Below are 9,025 nucleotides of genomic sequence, written 5' to 3' on the forward strand. Positions count from 1 at the left end.
ATTATTTCCTCAGTGTCCCCTCTCTGGTTATCTCCATTGTTGCTTGTCTTCTACTTACATTATAAACACTACTATAAAACACTTGTTTTGGTGTGGTGGGAGGGAGGATAAACAGGGAAAATTTAAAAAGAAAATTTACATTTTACCCATCATGCAGGAAAAGCCTTGGACTTCCCCTGAGCTGCCTTTCCCAGTGGTTCTACAACTAAAATGGCTGGAAATGTTTAAATGCGGTATGAAAATTATTTTCACAGAGGACAAGTGACTCAAAGTGTTCTGGTGAATACTAGTTTTGATTTGATTGTGTCATGACTCACAAAAAATTATCTATGTACAAACAATACATTTACACCACATATTCCTGCTAAATTGCAAAACAAGGCAGTGCCGAATTTCGGGCACAAGCGGTGCATGACATAGTGGTAGCTGCTGGGTTGTCACTGGCAGAGGTATAGCTGACTGCTTCAGCAGCAGCAGCTATTTTCGTGTCTTGCACCCAAGTCAGCACCTAGGGCTGATCTCCCAGTAGTCCCCCACATGCCTTAGGTATGCTATTGCTATACTGTGTAAGGATGGTGGTTATACAAACAGAAAAGCTTACTTAGCTACTGGATAAAAAGTGTAGGCCCAATAAGGGCAAATCACTGAATTTTTGTCCATTTCATTGGTGCTTTATAATAGTTTTTGATTTCATAATCATATGCTATTTTGCAAAAGAGCAAACATATAATTATTCTATGACCTTAGTTACACATGTGTAGAATCTTCTCTTACTGCATCCTTTGTTTCTGCTAAACGAACTGAATCCATAAAAATAATTTATATGGAAAATACTGCAGAGTATATATAGTGAAGATTTACTGGGAAATGTATTGGTCACCAAAGCTTGCAGCTGTGATGATGACTGTATTCATTTCCTGAAGGAAAGCTGGTTGAAAAGAAATTGAATAATATAGGCCTACTTCCTGAATTCCTGTTATGCATATCTTAGAAAGAGGTGAAAAGTCTAAGATGGCAAGGAAACTCTTAATGTATCTTTATTATGACAGTGAAAATAGCCTAAATCTAAAAGTTATACAAGTTGCTACACCTGGTAGTCTTAAGACTGCAAAAAATATTCTTGAGATAACATTGTAGTGTATAATTATGTAAGACAAATAAGGAGCAAAATATTAAGCAATTATATCATTGTGGTTAACTGTCATTAGGCTTGTAAGAGTATTTCATGAACATTAGAACCAAAAGCTCCCTTGCTTTCAGTGGACACTGAATTAAGCCCTAACCAGGAGCCTGACTAACAAGGGATGGGAGAGGCACAAAAATAGCAGCTGCTACACTGCTGGCCTTGCCAGGGTGCAGAACTGCCCAGTTATCCTTTTAACCCTAACTGCAGTAAACTATCAGACTGCTTTGTGCACCTCTTGGAAGAGGTAATGGTTATATTCTTTAATAGAGTGAAGGTGGTGTTTTACAGAACTCTAGAAAAAAGATGTATTGGAGCCTCATCCAAAAGCGCTGTGATTGGCTCTTTTAAGAATGATGCAACAGTTACTACTCTGGGAGAATTCTAGGATTCCCTTTCCCATCTCTCACATATGCTTGAAATGTTGTGACTTATTGTTAGGATTTCTTTTCTATTTGATACAGTTGTATGCATCTCTTAGGGCCTGTCTACACATGCAATTAAGGCAACTGAATAAACTGGTGCAATTTGCAAATTGAGCTAGAGAGGAGCAGTTTAGGCCAGGACTGCTCCTGCCCTGCTCTGCCCCTCCTGCAGCAGACAGGGTGAGCTCTAGACTCTGGTCGCAGCAACTGTCCAGGTGGTAGCCCCAGGCTGGCAGCGGGCATGGGAGTCAGCCTAAGGATCTGGCTGGTGATAGCAGTGTGACCAAGGGTCTGGGGGGCAACCCTGGGCTGGCAAGGGGTACCAGAGGTCAGGCCCATGCAGCAGGTGGTGGTGGTGTGCAGTGGAGGAGCTGGCTGGGCCACAAGGCTCCTGTAGCTGCCAAGCCATATGGCTAGGAAGCAGGCAGGAGCATGGCCCCCTGCTGGTTGGGGTGACCAGGCACAACTTACTCCCGGGTTAGCACCTACCTGGGCATTGCTGTGCAATAAAAAACTATGCTGTTGGAGTACTATTTACAAGTACTATCCTGCTGTGGATTTTATTAGTTTACTGTGGTCTAATAGGGCTGCACGTGTAGATGCTGATGTTTTACTGCAGAGCTAATTAGTCTACTCCACAGTGCAGACATGCAGTAGTGATTTAATCTGTGCTTTGCTTCACTGACTGCTTTAGCGTTGTCTATACATAGAATAGTCTGGGGATAGCAGTTTGTTGCTACAAACACTTTGACACCCCAAGTGGGATGCCAAGGCAGGCATTGCAACGTTCTGCTTACAAAGTCACAGTGCTCTTCAACAAAATGCTTTTCTCCCTGCCCCCCACCCCGCTTGCTACTATAATTAGCACTGATTTAGTAAGACAAGATTTTGTGATTGCTCATTAGGCACCTTAGTTTTGAGGAGAATAGAAATTACTAGACTGTTAATGTGTCAAAAAGATAAGTGAAAATTCTGTAAAGCAAATATCTGAGGTGAAAAACAGCAGGTGCTTTTCCCCACCTGGCTGAAAGGGTAGTTCAGACACAGTAGGGAATCAAAACTCACCCTGATCCTGGGGCTTAGCTTCATTAACAAAGACATTAACAGTAAGATAGCACAAGATTCAGCTCAAACCAAGCTCCGAAGCTTTTTCCCCTCTGTCAGATCCGTAATTCCGAACTGCTCAGTCTACAGCTGAAATCAGTGGTTTTCAACCTTTTTGGACTTGAGGCACCCCTCATGGGACTTGAGGCACCCTTCAGATTGTGAATTTTGAAGCCAAATTCAGAAATTAATTTATATATTATAGTGCTTATCTCTTCAGAGGGGCTGAGCAGTGGAAACTGGGAATCAGCCAAGCAGAGATCAGCCTGAGTCTGCACTTATCTCTTTATCTTGTCACACCTTCTATCACCTTTCAAATGACCTGGTGGCACCTGAGGGTGCCACAACACCCTCGTGCAGAACTATTGGCCAGATTCTCTTTTTAGAGTACCACAGCCATCTCCTCTATGTCTAGGGTAACAAATGGAAGAGTTTCAGATGAATTGTTTCTTTACCTAAAAGTACAGTTTAATGCTGATCAAATGACTAGTGAATTTAGGTCCAAGGCAGAAAAACATTTCAATCAAAAACAGGAATTTTTCAGAAGAGTTGACATAGCTGTTTGTACATTTGACATGAAACATTTCAGTGTATCATGAAATGACATTTCAGGACCAAGTTAAATAAAAACAAAAGTTTGAAGAAACCTTTCCAGTCACTTCTCCTCAATGGAGGTGATTTCCATACCACGCTTAAGTGTTGTGCTTCCTGGAATTTCAGCTGTAGAATCACTGGGAAAAACTATGACAAAGCCTTATTTCAAAAACAAAACCAGGACACCCTCTTCCTCCAATATTGTTTTTGTTTTGTTTTTTAACTTTATAGATTAGCCACTATTCTAATAATGAGTCACATGTCTCAATGGGGGAACAGAACTTGAATGTTGAAGAGTTGCAAGCCAATGATAGCCAGGGTAGGGTTGTGCATTAGGGCCATACTACATGTTCAAATTAAAGGTGGATAGAAACCATCTATTACTGTTACCCATTTTCAAGCACTAATTTTGTAGCTGCTTGGCTCTTTTTAAAGCTGGATCATCATTTTTATTGTGAGATAAAAATGTGTGGGCCTTGACAGGCTCAGAATATGGGTGGACAAAAACCTGATAGCCTTCAACACTAAAAAATGCAAGGTACTCCACCTTGGGGAAAAAAACCCACAGCATGCTTATAGGCTCGGCAGTGGTACACTTGCTAGCACCATGGCCGAAAGAGACTTGGGGGTCATGATTGACCACAAGATGAATATGACCCACCAATGTGATGTTGCAGCCAGCAAAGCAACCAAAACTCTGGCTTGCATCCATAGATGCTTCTCTAGCAAATCCCAGGTTGTCATCCTCCAGCTGTACTCGGCCTTGGTGAGGCCGCAGCTGGAGTAGTACATCCACAATTTAAAAAGGATGCAGAGAAGCTTGAGAGAATCCAGAGGAGAGCCATGCTGACCTCATGAAGGAACACCTTGAGAGGCTGGATACCTTCAAGTCAGCTGGCCCTGACAATCTCCCAGGGTACTCAAGGAGCTGGTGAGCATCATAGCCCAGCCCCTGGCACAGATCTTTGAGAACTCCTGGCGCTCTGGTGTAGTGCTCAAAGACTGAAAGAAGGCCAATGTGGTGTCTACCTTCAAGAAAGGGAGGAAAATGGATCCGGCAAACTATAGGCTGATCAGCCTGACCTCTATCCAGGGGAAGGTCTTAGACAAGTTTATTAAAGAGGCTATCCTTAATGGACTGGCCGACACCAACATCCTGAGGGATAGCCAGCACGGGCTTGTTGCAGGTAGGTCTTGCTTTACCAATCTCATTTCCTTCTACGACCAGGTGACCTATCACCTGGACAAGGGAGAAGAGATTGATGCCATATATCTTGACTTCAAAAAAGCCTTCGATCTGGTATCCCATGATCACCTCTTGGCAAAACTGGCCAGTTGTGGCCTTGGGTCCACCATGATCCACTGGCTGGGAAATTGGCTTGAACACAGAGGGTGGTAATTGACATGAGTCAATCGTCATGGTGCCCTGTGACCAGTGGCGTCCCCCAAGGCTCTGTCCTTGGACCCATATTGTTCAATATCTTCATTAATGATGTGGACATTGGAGTCAGAACTGGACTGGCCAGGTTCGCCGATGATACCAAACTCTGGGGCAAAGCATCCCCACCTGAAGACAGGAGGGCGATCCAGGCTGACCTGGACAGACTCAGGAAATGGGCGGATGAGAACCTGATGGTGTTTAACACTGAAAAATGCAAGGTTCTCCGCCTTGGGAGGAAAAACCTGCAGCATCCTTATAAGCTCGGCAGTGCTACACTGGCTAGCACTATGGAAGAAAGAGACTTGGGGGTCATCATCGACCGCAAGATGAACATGAGCCTTCAATGCGATGCCCTGGCTAGTAAAGTGACCAAAATGCTGGCTTGCATCCATAGATGCTTCTCAAGCAAATCCCAGGACATCATTCTCCCCTTGTACTTGGCCTTGGTGAGGCCACAGCTGGAGTACTGCATCCAGTTTTGAGCTCCTCAATTCAAAAAGGATGTGGAGAAGCTTGAGAGAGTCCAGAGAAGAGCCACGCGCATGATCAGAGGTCAGGGAAGCAGACCCTACGATGACAGGCTGAGAGCCCTGGGGCTCTTTAGCCTGGAAGAGCGCAGGCTCAGGGGTGATCTGATGGCCACCTATAAGTTTATCAGGGGTGACTACCAATATCTGGGGGAATGTTTGTTCACCAGAGCGCCCCAAGGGATGATGAGGTTGAATGGTTATAAACTACTCCAAGACTGTTTCAGGCTGGACATAAGAAAGAATTTCTTTACTGTCCAAGCCCCCAAGGTCTGGAATAGCCTGCCATCGGAGGTGGTTCAAACACCTACACTGAACACCTTCAAGAAAAAATTGGATGCTTATCTTGCTGGGATCCTATGACCCCAGTTGATTCCTTCGGGCGGAGGGCTAGACTCAATGATCTTCTGAGGGCCCTTCTAGCCCTAATGTCTATGAATCTATGAATGTGCATGATCAGAGGGCAGGAAAACAGGCCTTATGATGATATGCTGAGAGTTATGGGACTCTTCAGCCTGGAAAAGCGCAGGCTCAGGGGGTTGCCTATAAGTACATAAGGGGTGTACATCAGGATCTGGGGGAATGCCTGTTCACCAGAGCGCCCCATGGGATGACAAGGTCAAATGGTCACAAACTCCTCCAAGATTGTTTCAGTTCTTCCTTCTTCATAAGGAATAATTTCTTTACTGTCTGGGCCTCCAAGGCCTGGAAAAGACTGCCGCCAGAGGTGGCACTTACTCTGGACTTACTCTGGAATCCTTTAAGAGTCAACTGGATGTTTATCTTGCTGGGATCCTGTGACCCCAGCTGACTTCCTGCCTCTGGGACAGGGGGCTGGACTCGATGATCTTCCAAGGTTCCTTCCAGCCCTAATGACTATGAAATCTATGTCTATAATTACTCTGCACATTTGACCTGTCTTACCTTGCCCATGTGACTGGTCTCAATTTATTGTGTCAGTAATCATTTAATTGCATAATATATGTAATGTGTAGCAGGGGCCTTAGCAACTTATTACAGATGGCACATGGAGATAACCTCTATAAATAGAGATTACAATGGTGGTTCATGACACTGAAGATACAGGTCCTATATATCACACAGGTTTTAGACATGGCTAGAAGTTTTGAGTTTCAGTTCATCACCCTTTATTAGATGCCTAAATTTCAGAGGGTGACAGGTCATCTTTCTTTCCTGAAAACTAGGATTGCACTTATAGAGGTTTTTTGGGCTGATACCAATGGCCAATTTTTAAGGAGCCATATTGGCCCATACTGATCCAATTCTAATATGAAGCTGGGTAGCTTGAAGACCAGCATTGGGCTGGTAAGTCTGCTGTGGGTGGGGGGAGCAAAGGGGCAAGCGGGGGCAGATAGAGGCCCCCGCGGTGAGGGAGTCAGTGGGGTGGGGCCAGCACTCCTCAGCCAGGGCAGGATGTGGGATGGAGCTATGAGTGGATTGTCCAGGTATGCAGGGGACAGCTCCCGCATTGCACACACCCCAGGAGGGCATGGGGTTTGTGTTCCTCCAGATTAGCACACGAAGTGTAGGTGGGCTGTCACTGTGGGCTGGGGCCAGGGCTACACTGGGTTCTTCCTGGTGGGGGGGGGCTGGGCCAGGCTGGGCTCAGGGCAGGCAGCGGTGCCACTGGGAGGAGGCTATGGGGTCGGACTGCAGCCACCACAAAATTCATCATAGCCCCCATAACCCCTTTCCAGCACTGCTGCTGTGCACCCTGAGCACAGCGCAGCCCAGCCCAGCTCCCCACCAGGAAGAGCCTGGTGCAGCCTGCAGGCCCAGCCCACAGCAGTAGCCCACCCCACCCTGCCCCTTGTAAATCCAAGGGCACATGCCCCCATGCCCTCCTGGGGTGCATGCAGCAGCAGGAGCCTCCCCTCCCCCCTCCCTGTCCCCCTGAACTCCCTGGATGAGCCACTCATGGCTCCATACCCCTGCCCCTGTTGAACAGTTCCTGACCCTTTCCTGCTCCCTCCCCGACCCAGCTGAGCAGCTCCTGCCCCTCTCTCTCCCCCACCATGAGGGCCTGTGGGTATGCACCAGGCATTTATCAGCCACATTACTGGCCACACCAGGCAAAAAAATACGATTTCTGATATTGTCAATTTTCCCTATATTGGTGCTGATCTGTTATGGGACTGATGTGTCTGTGTACCTCTACTGAAAACAGGCCACTTTTGAAGGTGTGAAAAGTTGAGGCTATAGAGCACATCTGAAATTCTTGGTTTAAATCAGGAATATTTCCAAATAGTGTGCATGTATATTTAAAATTATGAGGATTTCTCTTTCATTCCTGAAAATCTGTTTCCACAATGCGTTGTTGGGCTGATTTCACCCAGGAATATTGGAGAAGATGCATAATCTCTTTATGCTTTGGATTCTCATTACTCATATGTACCCACCACTGTCTGTTTGTTCATAAACTCTTAGGGGAGGAACTCTTCCTTAGTATGCTTTCTACATGCTAGTACAACTGGGTTTGGTTGGGGCCTTTGGGATAGTCTTAAAATATTAATAATCAATTAAGTCATTATTTTCTGACTCTTTAAAATCTTAATATTCTATTAGTGCACCTTTCTCATTGCATTTACTAACCGAAGTGGGAATGCAATACTGAGCAGTGTCCCTTGGTGCTGCAAAACTGTTTTAACCTGAATAGTATTGTTAATGTTTGTTCACCTTCCTATTTTTCATTAATGTGTTCACTAGCCTCATGGGTTCATAGCAATGAAATGTAATGAGGTGAATAAGAAGGAAATACCTGGCAACTACATGCTCTGAGAGAATCCACAAGAATGGCCTTATTAATTCTGCTTTGCTACTTGATACAAATAATAATAACTTATTTTTATGTATTGCCTGAAAAATTAAAAAAAATACTTGCACTCTGTATGCACTGAGATCAGCTTAAAAACCCAAGAAATGTAACCATTTCAGTAGGAACATATAAGCTTTCCTCCATGGCATCATATCTAACATTTGTTTTAGGAGAAAAGTACTTATTGTTGTTCAGCTTCCACAGTAAAAGTCGGATGGAATTTTGCCAAGTAGACTGTTAGTATTTTGACTAATATTTGGCAAGACTGTGATTCTCCTTCTTACCCCAAGAAAAATGCCACGGGAGCTGAAATGACCCTAAGTAATACTTAAGACCTCATGTTTTTAATTTCTTCCAGAAATTAGATTTCCAACAATTTAATGCACCCCTAGCATACCCACTTGGACATTTGTTTCTTATTGCTTTAAAAAAAAAATGTCTCTTACCTATGGAGTCGTCATCATCATTTCTTGCAACTGGGATTTCCTTGGAGATCTCATATTTAAGCACTGACTATGCCTAATCCTCTGCGTAGGGCTGTGTGAAGCTTCGGGTGCTGATTCGATTCAGAGGAGATTTGGCCCAATTTGGCAGCCAAATCTCCAAATCTGAATCGAACTGAGAGACCAACAAAAAGGTTCGAATCAATTCAAAGCTCTCTGAGTTGAATCACTGTCCCCTGAATTGGCCGAATCCAAATCTGAAGTGAATACTAGGTGCTTTGCAAAGACCTATTCTGCAATTTATAAAATATGACACAAGCACAATACAAGAGGAGTAGATCTGTCGGTGACAGCCAACAAAAAGACTGCCAGGCCAGCATACTCTGCAAAGTAACAGAAAAGAAAACCTCTTGGATTTACCTTTCAGTACTCTGGAGTGTGACATTATCCAGGTGGTTTGTTTGAGCATCCT

The sequence above is a fragment of the Alligator mississippiensis genome, chromosome 3 (assembly GCF_030867095.1).
Source record: "Alligator mississippiensis isolate rAllMis1 chromosome 3, rAllMis1, whole genome shotgun sequence".
In the NCBI taxonomy this organism is placed as follows: domain Eukaryota; kingdom Metazoa; phylum Chordata; order Crocodylia; family Alligatoridae; genus Alligator; species Alligator mississippiensis.